Consider the following 9,558-nt stretch of genomic DNA (forward strand, 5'->3'; position numbering starts at 1 on the left):
TTTGGAATATGAGTCATGGCGAAGCTAGTTTCTCATACAGAGACACAGCCCTAAGGCGTACATCACAGAGTGTCACAATGTGTGTGCTTGCTTATACGCTGTTTAAACCTTCTTTTTTAAAAAAACTTATCGTTGTGCAACCATCCTCCCAACCTAATTTTATAATATTTCCATCCCAAACCCACAGTCCCACCCCCGCCCTCCCCTGCAACCTGTCTCTTTGGTAACTATAAGTTTTTCAAAGTCTGTGAGTCTGTTTCTATTCTTCAAAGAAGTTCATTTGTATCCATGTTTAAAATTCCACATACAAGTCATAGCATATGATGGCTGTCTCTCCCTGTCTAGCTTCACGGAGCATGAGAATTTCTAGGTCCATCCATGTTGCTGCAAATGCCATCATTTCATTCTTTGTTATGGCTGAGGAGTAGTCCACTGGAGGCACCACCTGACACCAGCCAGAATGGCCATCCTCCAAAAGTCTACCAGCAATACATGCTGGAGAGGGCGTGGAGAAAAGGGAGCCCTACGACACTGTGGGTGGGAATGTCAACTGGTGCAACCGCTGTGGAAAACAGCATGGACATTCCTCAGAAAACTAGACATAGAATTACCATTTGATCCAGCAATCCCACGCCTGGGCATCCATCCAGAGAAACACCATCAGTCGAAAAGATACCTGCACCCGTGTTCACTGCAACACCATACACAATAGCCTAGAGATGGACGCGTCCCCTAAATGTCCACCGACAGAGGGATGGATAAAGATGATGTTTAAAGATTTCTGGGGAGTTCCTGTCAGTGGCGCAGTGGTTAACGAATCCGACTAGGAACCATGAGGTTGCGGGTTCGGTCCCTGCCCTTGCTCAGTGGGTTAACGATCCGGCATTGCCATGAGCTGTGGTGTAGGTTGCAGAGGTGGCTCGGATTCCGAACTGCTGTGGCTCTGGCGTAGGCCAGAGCAGCTACAGCTCTGATTCGATCCCTAGCCTGGGAACCTCCATATGCTGTGGCAGCGGCCCAAGAAATAGCAAAAGAGACAAAAAAAAAAAAAAATGGCCTTTTGTCTTAACTGACAGCAATGACGATTTCTAGCATCCTCTGCAAAAAAAACAGGTTATCTGGTTGTTTCTGTCACTCTGTGGATACACAATGACCAATGGTCAGCCTTCCAAACCGAACAGAACGTCTGGGTAGCGTGTCGCAGGCATGGGATGCCTGGGAAGGTTGCAACGGCTGCTTTATGAAGCAGGATGAAACCATGCCACCTTCCCCCATGCAGCGGGTGGTACCCAACTGTGAGGCAGGCGGGTTTATTTCTGATGCAGAGTCAAGATCGGTTAAAGAAGTGAGTATCCCGTCCTGCACAGGGAACTGCATCCAAGCTCTTGGGATAGAGCATGACAGGGGTGATATGAGGAAAAGAATGTATAATGATGTATGACGGGTTCACTTTGCCGTACACCGGAAATGGATTCCACAAGGTGAATCAGCTATATTTTAATTAAAAAAAAAAAGCAGGTAACTCATTTTCACCCAGGGCAATGCCTTTGTCATTTTAAAGGTAAACTGAGTTTGAATCTGTCCGACATTCTTTTTTAAAAAAATGATCTTGGGCATTCCAGTCGTGGCACAGCGGAAACAAATCCGACTAGGAACCATGAGGTTGCAGGTTTGATCCCTGGCCCCGCTCAGTTAAGGATCCGGCGTTGCCGTGAGCTGTGGTGTAGGTCGCAGAAGTGGCTCGGATCTGGTGCTGCTGTGGCTGTGGTGTAGGCTGGTGGCTACATTCTGATTAGACCCCTAGCCTGGGAATCTCCATAAGCCGCGGGTGTGGCCCTAAAAAGACAAAAGCCAAAAAAAAAAAAAAAGGTCTTATTTTCTCTTTAAATTGAGGTAGAGTTGATTTACAATGCTGTGTTCATTTCAGGTGTACAGTAAAGTGAATCAGTTAATCATACGGGGGAGTGTGTGTGTGTGTGTGTGCACACTAGGACACCGTTAAACGAGATTAACCTGTGGATCAGCACCCTCAGTAAAGCAGATGGCCCGCATCTATAGGGGTGGGCCGCATCTAATCAGTTGAAGGCCAGAGTAGCAACAAAGGACTTACTCTCTCACGGGTAAGAAGGAACTGTCTTGTCTCTGTCCTGATGGAGAGAACGTCCATTGATGAACCAGGAAGATGGCTCTCAGCAGGTCTTGAAAGTCCAGCCTCCGGAACTGGGAAAAATAAATGTCCATGGTTTATATAAACAACCCAGTCTGTGGTATTTTGTTTTTAAATGCTCAAATTATTTTTATTTACTTTTATTTTTTATGGTACTTTGTTATAGAAGCATATATAGATACACACACAGAAAATATATAATAAAATATTATTTTGTGTATGAAAACGTGCACACATTATATGTCTATATATGAACATATAAAATGTAAAAATACACAACATATGTCATAATAATACATGTAATAATATAGAATATATGTTCATATATATAATACGTGTGTGCATATATGAGTATGTGTAATATATAATGTGTGTAACATGTATTTTACACACGTGTGACATACACATCATATATAATGTTTATCTTATATCCAACACCAAAGATACATTCTCTGAGGAACATATATGTGCATTCACAGATTCGCACATATAAATCTATATGCAACAAAGAGACACCAACACCAAAAAAAAGGCCACAAATGAAAACAGAGTTACCTAGGGAGGCAGAGCACCCGCTGGGCAGGGAACCTGAATTGCTCCCTCACCCCTTGGAAGAAATCAACTCAACACCTGCAATGGACGAGAAATGAAAAATAAATAATTTGAGATGGCGTTATGTCCATGACATGCTCCCGCGTCTTTGTCAAAGCTCGCAGCTCGAGTCTCACCAAGACAGCCCCCGACGTCTGAACTGGATCAATTGCGCACCTTTCCAAGGACAGCGGGGTCTGGCCTCGACGGGACTTTCTCATTTTCACATGTGATGGGTCGACTTCTCAGCTGGTTGCTCACGGGCACGCTTCCTGCTCAGGAGAAACCTCATTCTGCGTGTCTCTGGCTCCTCTAGAGAATGGAAAATAAGGCTAAGAAAACATGAGAGGAGGCAGACGGGGTATCCCGGCAGCTGTCGATGTGTACAGCTCTCCTGCATTAGAGCCTGCGAGTGCGCACACACGAACCTATCCGGAAATATGGCAACTGGGGGGATGTTTCAGGCTTTCATAGGGAAATGAAAGCCTGGCTTTTCGATCATCGAGGGAGCCTTGCATTCTGAGGGAGGGTGTATGTGTGCCCTGATTATAAAAGGCATTACACCAGTGTTCAGAATCTTATGGAGGTACCACGCCCCTTAGCATCTTATGATAAAAAACACTCCAAACATTAAAACCTATTAACCCCGTGGTAACTAGACGTTCCTGCGTGACAGCCAGCCTCTAGACGAACACAGTTTTTTTTTTGTTTGTTTGTTTTGCTTTTTTAGGGGCTGCACCTGCAGCAAATGGAAGTTCCCAGGCTAGGGGTGGAATCGGAGCTGCAGCTGCTGGTCTACTTCACAGCCACAGCAATGCTGACTCTGAGAAGTGTCTGCGACCAACACATGTCTAGCTTATGACAATGCTAGATCCCTGACCCACTGAGTGAGGCCAGGGATTGAACCCACATCCTCATGGGTACTAGTCAGTTTCCTAACCCCCTGAGCCATAGCAGGAACGCCCTACCCTAGCAGAGTTTGGTAGAACTTTCTGCAATGACAGAAGAATGTTCTCTGCTGTACTATCCATATGGCAGCTGCCTGGCACTTGAAATGTAGCTCATAGGACCAAAGAAGTAAGGTTTTAGATTTGCCTTTATTTTACGCCATTTAGTTAGCCATGGATGGCTAGTGGCTATGACGCCAGGCCACTAGAACACATCTCTAGAGGCGCTCCCACCACCAGCAGGATCACCTGGGCGCCAGGCACAAATGGACGGGCTCCAGCCGCACCTGGGACTTGCCACGTCGGAATCCTGTGCGAGCCCGGGCACATTTGCGGGCACTGCTGCAGCATAGTTTCACGTGGGCATCCCGTTTGCCTTCTGCGCCTTGAAACTGCTGCGCGCAAAGCATGGCGGTGTCCCTTCCGTCTCACCCGGCGACGATGGCTCCAGGTTCTCACCGTCAAGGACTTCCACGTTGGCGTGTCATGATCCAGCTGCGACCAGACACACCTGGGGGCGTGAGTCGCAAGGAGATGTCTCCCACGTGGACCCCTCCCCGCGGGGTCCTGCCACCAGCGAACCTGGCCCCAGGCATCACTGTCTTTGTGAAGAATTCTGGGACCACCAGGGACGCCTGGGGACAGCAACCTCCTTGACGCCTCATGCTGGCCATCACGGACCCCAGCTTCCGGCTCTTCCCAACCCCGGCTATTTAGGGAGCTGCACAGGGCACGTTCTCTGCAAATAGTTGCAGCCTTCCTCGTGCCTCACTGGCCTGGCCCGAGTCCACAGACATCAGTTCATTTCACTGGGGGCGGCCGCTGGCCCCGTACCCGGGAGACTCAGAGAAGGCACCTCCACCAGCGGGGCGAGTCCAGGACAGGATCCTGGAACAGACGGTGGGATTTTTGCGAGCTGAGCACCGGCAGAGCACGTCCCAACACCCACAGACCGTTTTCCAAACGGTAACGGGGATGAGTCCTCGCGCCTGTGTGATTTTTGGAGAGGCCAGCCTTTCCTTAGGAAAGGGCTGCGGAGTGAAGTCAGAGCCTGAGGAATGTACAGAGAGGGGTACCCAGGCGTGTCCACCCACTTGGCCCACCTGGCATATATGAGTGTTTGGAAATAGAAGAAGAGACGCGATGGCTGGTGGATGGGAGCCAGGGAGAGGGGCTGACTCTGGGGAAAGAAACGTCCCTCTGGCGTATCCTGAAAGGCTTGGAGGTATTGCTCTAAACAGGCACACAGATAACCTTCTTTTTCCTGAATGCTAAGTCAACGACAAGGATCCTTTTTCATTTGTTAATTTAGTTTGCTTTTTAGGGGCTGCACCTGCGGCATACAGACGTTCCCGGGCTTGGGGTCGAATCGGAGCTGCAGCTGCAGGTGTACACGACAGCCATAGCAACGCCAGATCCTTCTTCCTCTGAGAGGTGCCAGGGATCGAACTGATGTCCTCATGGATACTGGTCGGGTTTGTAACCACTGGACCATGATGGGAACTCCTCGTTTCTGAATTACCCACGGGGAAGAGGGAGGGACCAGATTCCTGAGGGGTGTGTCCATCCCGCGAATTGCTGGGCGAAAAAAACGAAGCCACGCCATGGTCACGGAGGAACACAGATGGCCATGCTGCTTGATGGAGGCACCGAGGTTCCCACAATGGCTTGGAGCAACTTCCCAGCCTCCTGACACTGCAGACAGAGCCAGGCCCCCAGAGGCTGCCGGGATCTGCCAAGACCCCTGCCTGGTGACGACTACGGGCAGCTTCCCAGGTCCCTACAAATGACGCCTGTGGGGCAGCATGACCTGAGGGGATGCAAACCCATCTCAGCGGGGGTGTGAAACAGAACTTAACAAGAATGGACAGGAGTTGCCCAGAGGCGCTGACCCCTCCCAATACTCTTCGCCACCTGAGACCCGACGGCACAGCCTGAAAACCCCATGCAGCATCGGAAGCTTAGACGTTTCCATAACATCCTACTTATCTTGACTCCCGGTTCATAGACCACAGGTATTTAGAGCGTTGCGCAGGCCAGGGTGGGGGCCGCCAGAACACCCGAGCACGTGCTTGGCTCAGATGCCGGAAACCAGACCTGTCTAGACGTGGCCCCCGAGGTTGGGCGCTGGGCCAGCAGTTACTGAAAGAGTTCAGTCCTAGTGTGGGGACCACGCCTGGGAATGAACTCTGCCCTGAGCCACATGGGAGCGGGGCTCGGGTTCTGCTGGGGCTCGTGTTCTCTGGGCCAGGTGCTGTCTGGTCTCTCCCGAGGAAGAGAAAGGAGAGGAGACGGAGAGATACAGAAGCAGAGCCTGCTATCCATCTGCTGCCATGTCTGCCCACCCAGCGAGCGAGCATCTATTGTCTGTCATTCTATTCATTATCTGCATATCATCTGTCTCTATCTATCTACTTATCATCTATTCATCATCATGTCTCCATCATCCATTTCTTTTCCTTTTTTTTGTCTTTTTAGGGCCACACCCGTGGCATATGGAGGTTCCCAGGCTATTGTGAATAGTGCTGCAATGAACACAGGGGTGCACGGATTTTTTTTTTTTTTTTTGTCTTTTTAGGGCCACACTCGTGGCACATGGAGGTTCCGCGGCACATGGAGGTTCCCAGCTCTAACTGGAGCCGTAGCCACCGGCCTACACCCGACAGCCACAGCAATGCCAGATCTGAGCCTTGTCTGCGACCTACACCACAGCTCATGGCAACGCTGGATCCTTAACCCACTGAGCAAGGCCAGGGATGGAACCCCGAACCTCATGGCTCCTAGTCGGATTCGTTTCTGCTGAGCCACGATGGGAGTGCCTCATCCATTTATTTTCTATTCTCTACCTACTGTCTATCTATCTCTCGTCTATTATCTATTTATCTATTAGCTACCACCTACCTGTCATTTTTCTACGTATTATCTATATCTATATATCTGTTCTATCATCTCTATTTTCTACTAACCTCTTATCTATCTACCTATCATCTAGTTATTATCATCTATCTATCCTCTCTCTATTATCTATCTATCTGTCTACCTATTGAGAGATAAAGGAAGGAAGAGTTATTTTAACGACTTGGCTTATATGATTTTTAGGGCTCTCAAGTCTAAAAATCCCTCAGGCAGGTGAGCAGTTTGGAAATTCAGACAGAGTCAATGTTACAGTCGTCAGTCCAGGCAGTCTGGACGCTCAGGCAGAACCTCTTCCTCTTGGGGGGACCTCAAGTCCTTTTTTCCTCAGACACCCTTCAACTGATTGGATAAGGCCCACCCACATTCCAGAGAGTCCTGTTTTACGCAAATGGTACCGCTGTAAAAGTCCCTCGCAGACGTGAAATACCTTCCCCGAGACATCTAAACGGTTTGACCAAGTCGAGCACTGTGGCCTGGCCAAGGTGACACATGAAACGATCCATCGTGGGCTGCCTTGAAACAAAGCCACTTAGGTGGGCACATGGCAGCGGCTGCCCTAGCTGCAGCCGGTGATTTCAGATCAGCCTTCTCCTTCAGGCCAACTGCAGACAGATGAAAGCCATTCATTCTTGGACACGAGGAGGACAAAAATCTGAATGTGTCTCTTCCATCGGCCCCTTCCCTTGTCCCCCAGGCCACAGAACTCGGTAGCGCAGCGGCTGTCAGCCACGGAATTTGACCCAGTGTGTGAACAGCCTCATGCTTCATTCCATCACCGCACTGCCTTTACCCAGCTCTGAAAAATCTGTCCCCTCCCTAAATCGTCACCTCCTCATTTGGCCAAAAAGGATCCTATCAGCTCCCACCCACCCACAGGAGCATGGAGAGGTTCCAGCCTTGTGTATTTAGAACAACGTCTGGGATGTGACAGATGCACAGTAATTATGCTCTTGATCTAAAAACATATCTTAGTTACAGAGACCAGAACCCCATCTAGCTGGTTTGAGCAGAAAGGAAATGGGACTGACAGTTTATTCCTGACCATTGTGGGAGAGAAACAGGGGGTGATGCTTTCCGAGAAACCACGGTGAGAAGTGGGGCCATTCACGAAAGGAGACAGACCTAGACACAGACCCTCTTAAAGGGTCGGAGGACGAAGCTAGATGCTTCGGAGGCAAGAACGATAGGACCAGGGTCCATGGCATGAAAGGAAACCAGCCAGACCTCATGGGGACCTTAGCATGGAAAGGACACAGCTGTCACACCTCGCTCTGCCGTCTCCGTGACACCAGGGCTGGACAGTGGATGCTGCCCCAGCCTCTCCAGAAAAGCCCACCTCATTCTGTCAGCTGGAAGGTGTGTTCCTGGACCGCGAAGCTCAGCTCCAGGACACCTGCAACACTGGTGGACGGACCTGAAGGAGTCTGGCTCGGCGGACAGTCCCAGCCGCCACGCGTCCTGGGACACGGGTGTGTACCTCTCACTCCTCTTGTCCAGGGAGGCGAGTTCGGAGGGATTTCCGGCTTGCAGATGGCAGGTTGGTGAGGCTTCCTGGCCTCTACAGTCATGGGAGCCAGTTATTCATAACAGGTGTCTCCCTCTCTCTCCGCCTCTCCCTTTCTCTCTCTCAGTGGATACACAGAAAGATATGACAGGTAGATAGAGAGACAAAAAGAAAGATATGATCATAGAATGATATAAAGATAGTAGAAAGATATCAATTGATAGATAGTTAAGATAGATTGGCAGAGAGAGAAAGGTGAACAGATAAATGGATAGAAAGACAGGTAGATACACAGATGGAAAGATACATAGATACAAAGTAGAAAGAACTATATAGAGAAGATACATAGAAAGATACAGAAATAGAGATAGAAAGGCAAACAGGTAAGTGGATAGAAAAAGAGATATAGGGAGTTCCCGTCGTGGCGCAGTGGTTAACGAATCCGACTAGGAACCATGAGGTTGCGGGTTTGGTCCCTGCCCTTGCTCAGTGGGTTAAGGATCCGGCATTGCCGTGAGCTGTGGTGTAGGTTGCAGACGCGGCTCGGATCCCGCGTTGCTGTGGCTCTGGTGTAGGCCGGTGGCTACAGCTCCGATTTGACCCCTAGCCTGGGAACCTCCAGATGCCACGGGAGCGGCCCAAGAAATGGCAAAAAGACAAAAAAAAAAAAAAAAAAAGAAAAGAAAAAGAGACATATATATAGACCGAGAGCTGGAATGATAAATCGATCGACTGATAGGCAGGCAGACAGACAGACAGCTACATAGCTAGGCAGATTAGACAGATTTCGTATCGGTTCTGTTTGCCTGACAAAGTGAGGTCACCTATACTTGATAATGGCCATCATTGACCTATAGATCAGATCTTGCCAATTGCCTGTTTTTGTACATGTGCTAAGAATAATTATACATTTTTTAAATGGTTGGGACAAAAGTCCAAAAGAACTATATTCTGCGATACTTGAAAACCATGGAAAAGTCGCATACGTACCATGTCACGCGCCCACAACCACGTCCACCCGTCGAGGCTATGTCCATCTGCGTGCCCACCGCAGGGCAGAGCTGAGTCCTTGAGTCCACGGGTACAGCCCCGATGTTTCCTCTCTGGATCTGCAGGGGAAAAGGCGGCCAAGCCATGTGCTTAATGTCGCTGAGCAGAAGTCACACAAAAACCTAAAGAGGCAGGGAGTTCCCATTGTGGCTCCGCAGGTTAAGAACCCGACTGGTATCCATGAGGATGCGGGTTTGATCCCTGGCCTCACTCAGGGGGTGAAGGGTCCGGCGTTGCCACAAGCTATGGTGTGGGTTGCAGATGCGGCTCAGATGCCACGTTGCTGTGGCTGTGGTGTAGACCTACAGCTGCAGCTCCAATTCTACGCCTGGCCCGGAACCTTCCCTAAGTTGCAGGTACAGTCGTAAAAAGAAAAGAAGAAA

The 9,558-nt window shown here is 49.5% G+C and overlaps 1 long non-coding RNA gene across 5 annotated transcripts in view; it reads right to left on the reverse strand.

Annotated features, from left to right (window-relative positions):
* The window catches only part of LOC102160243, a 71,871-nt gene extending 62,327 nt beyond the window's left edge, over nt 1–9,544 (reverse strand). For 3 of the 5 annotated variants that reach the window (XR_002340902.1, XR_002340903.1, XR_002340901.1), the window contains exons 1-4: nt 9,116–9,544; nt 2,936–3,070; nt 2,723–2,797; nt 2,111–2,220 (exon numbers count right to left, since the gene is read on the reverse strand). This is a non-coding gene — a long non-coding RNA (uncharacterized LOC102160243). Of the gene's footprint in view, nt 1–2,110; nt 2,221–2,722; nt 2,798–2,895; nt 3,071–3,992; nt 4,201–9,115 lie in introns of all 5 variants that reach the window. The other 2 variants (XR_002340905.1, XR_002340904.1) reach the window with 2 other exon arrangements.

Source organism: Sus scrofa, chromosome Y, assembly GCF_000003025.6.
Source record: "Sus scrofa isolate TJ Tabasco breed Duroc chromosome Y, Sscrofa11.1, whole genome shotgun sequence".
In the NCBI taxonomy this organism is placed as follows: domain Eukaryota; kingdom Metazoa; phylum Chordata; class Mammalia; order Artiodactyla; family Suidae; genus Sus; species Sus scrofa.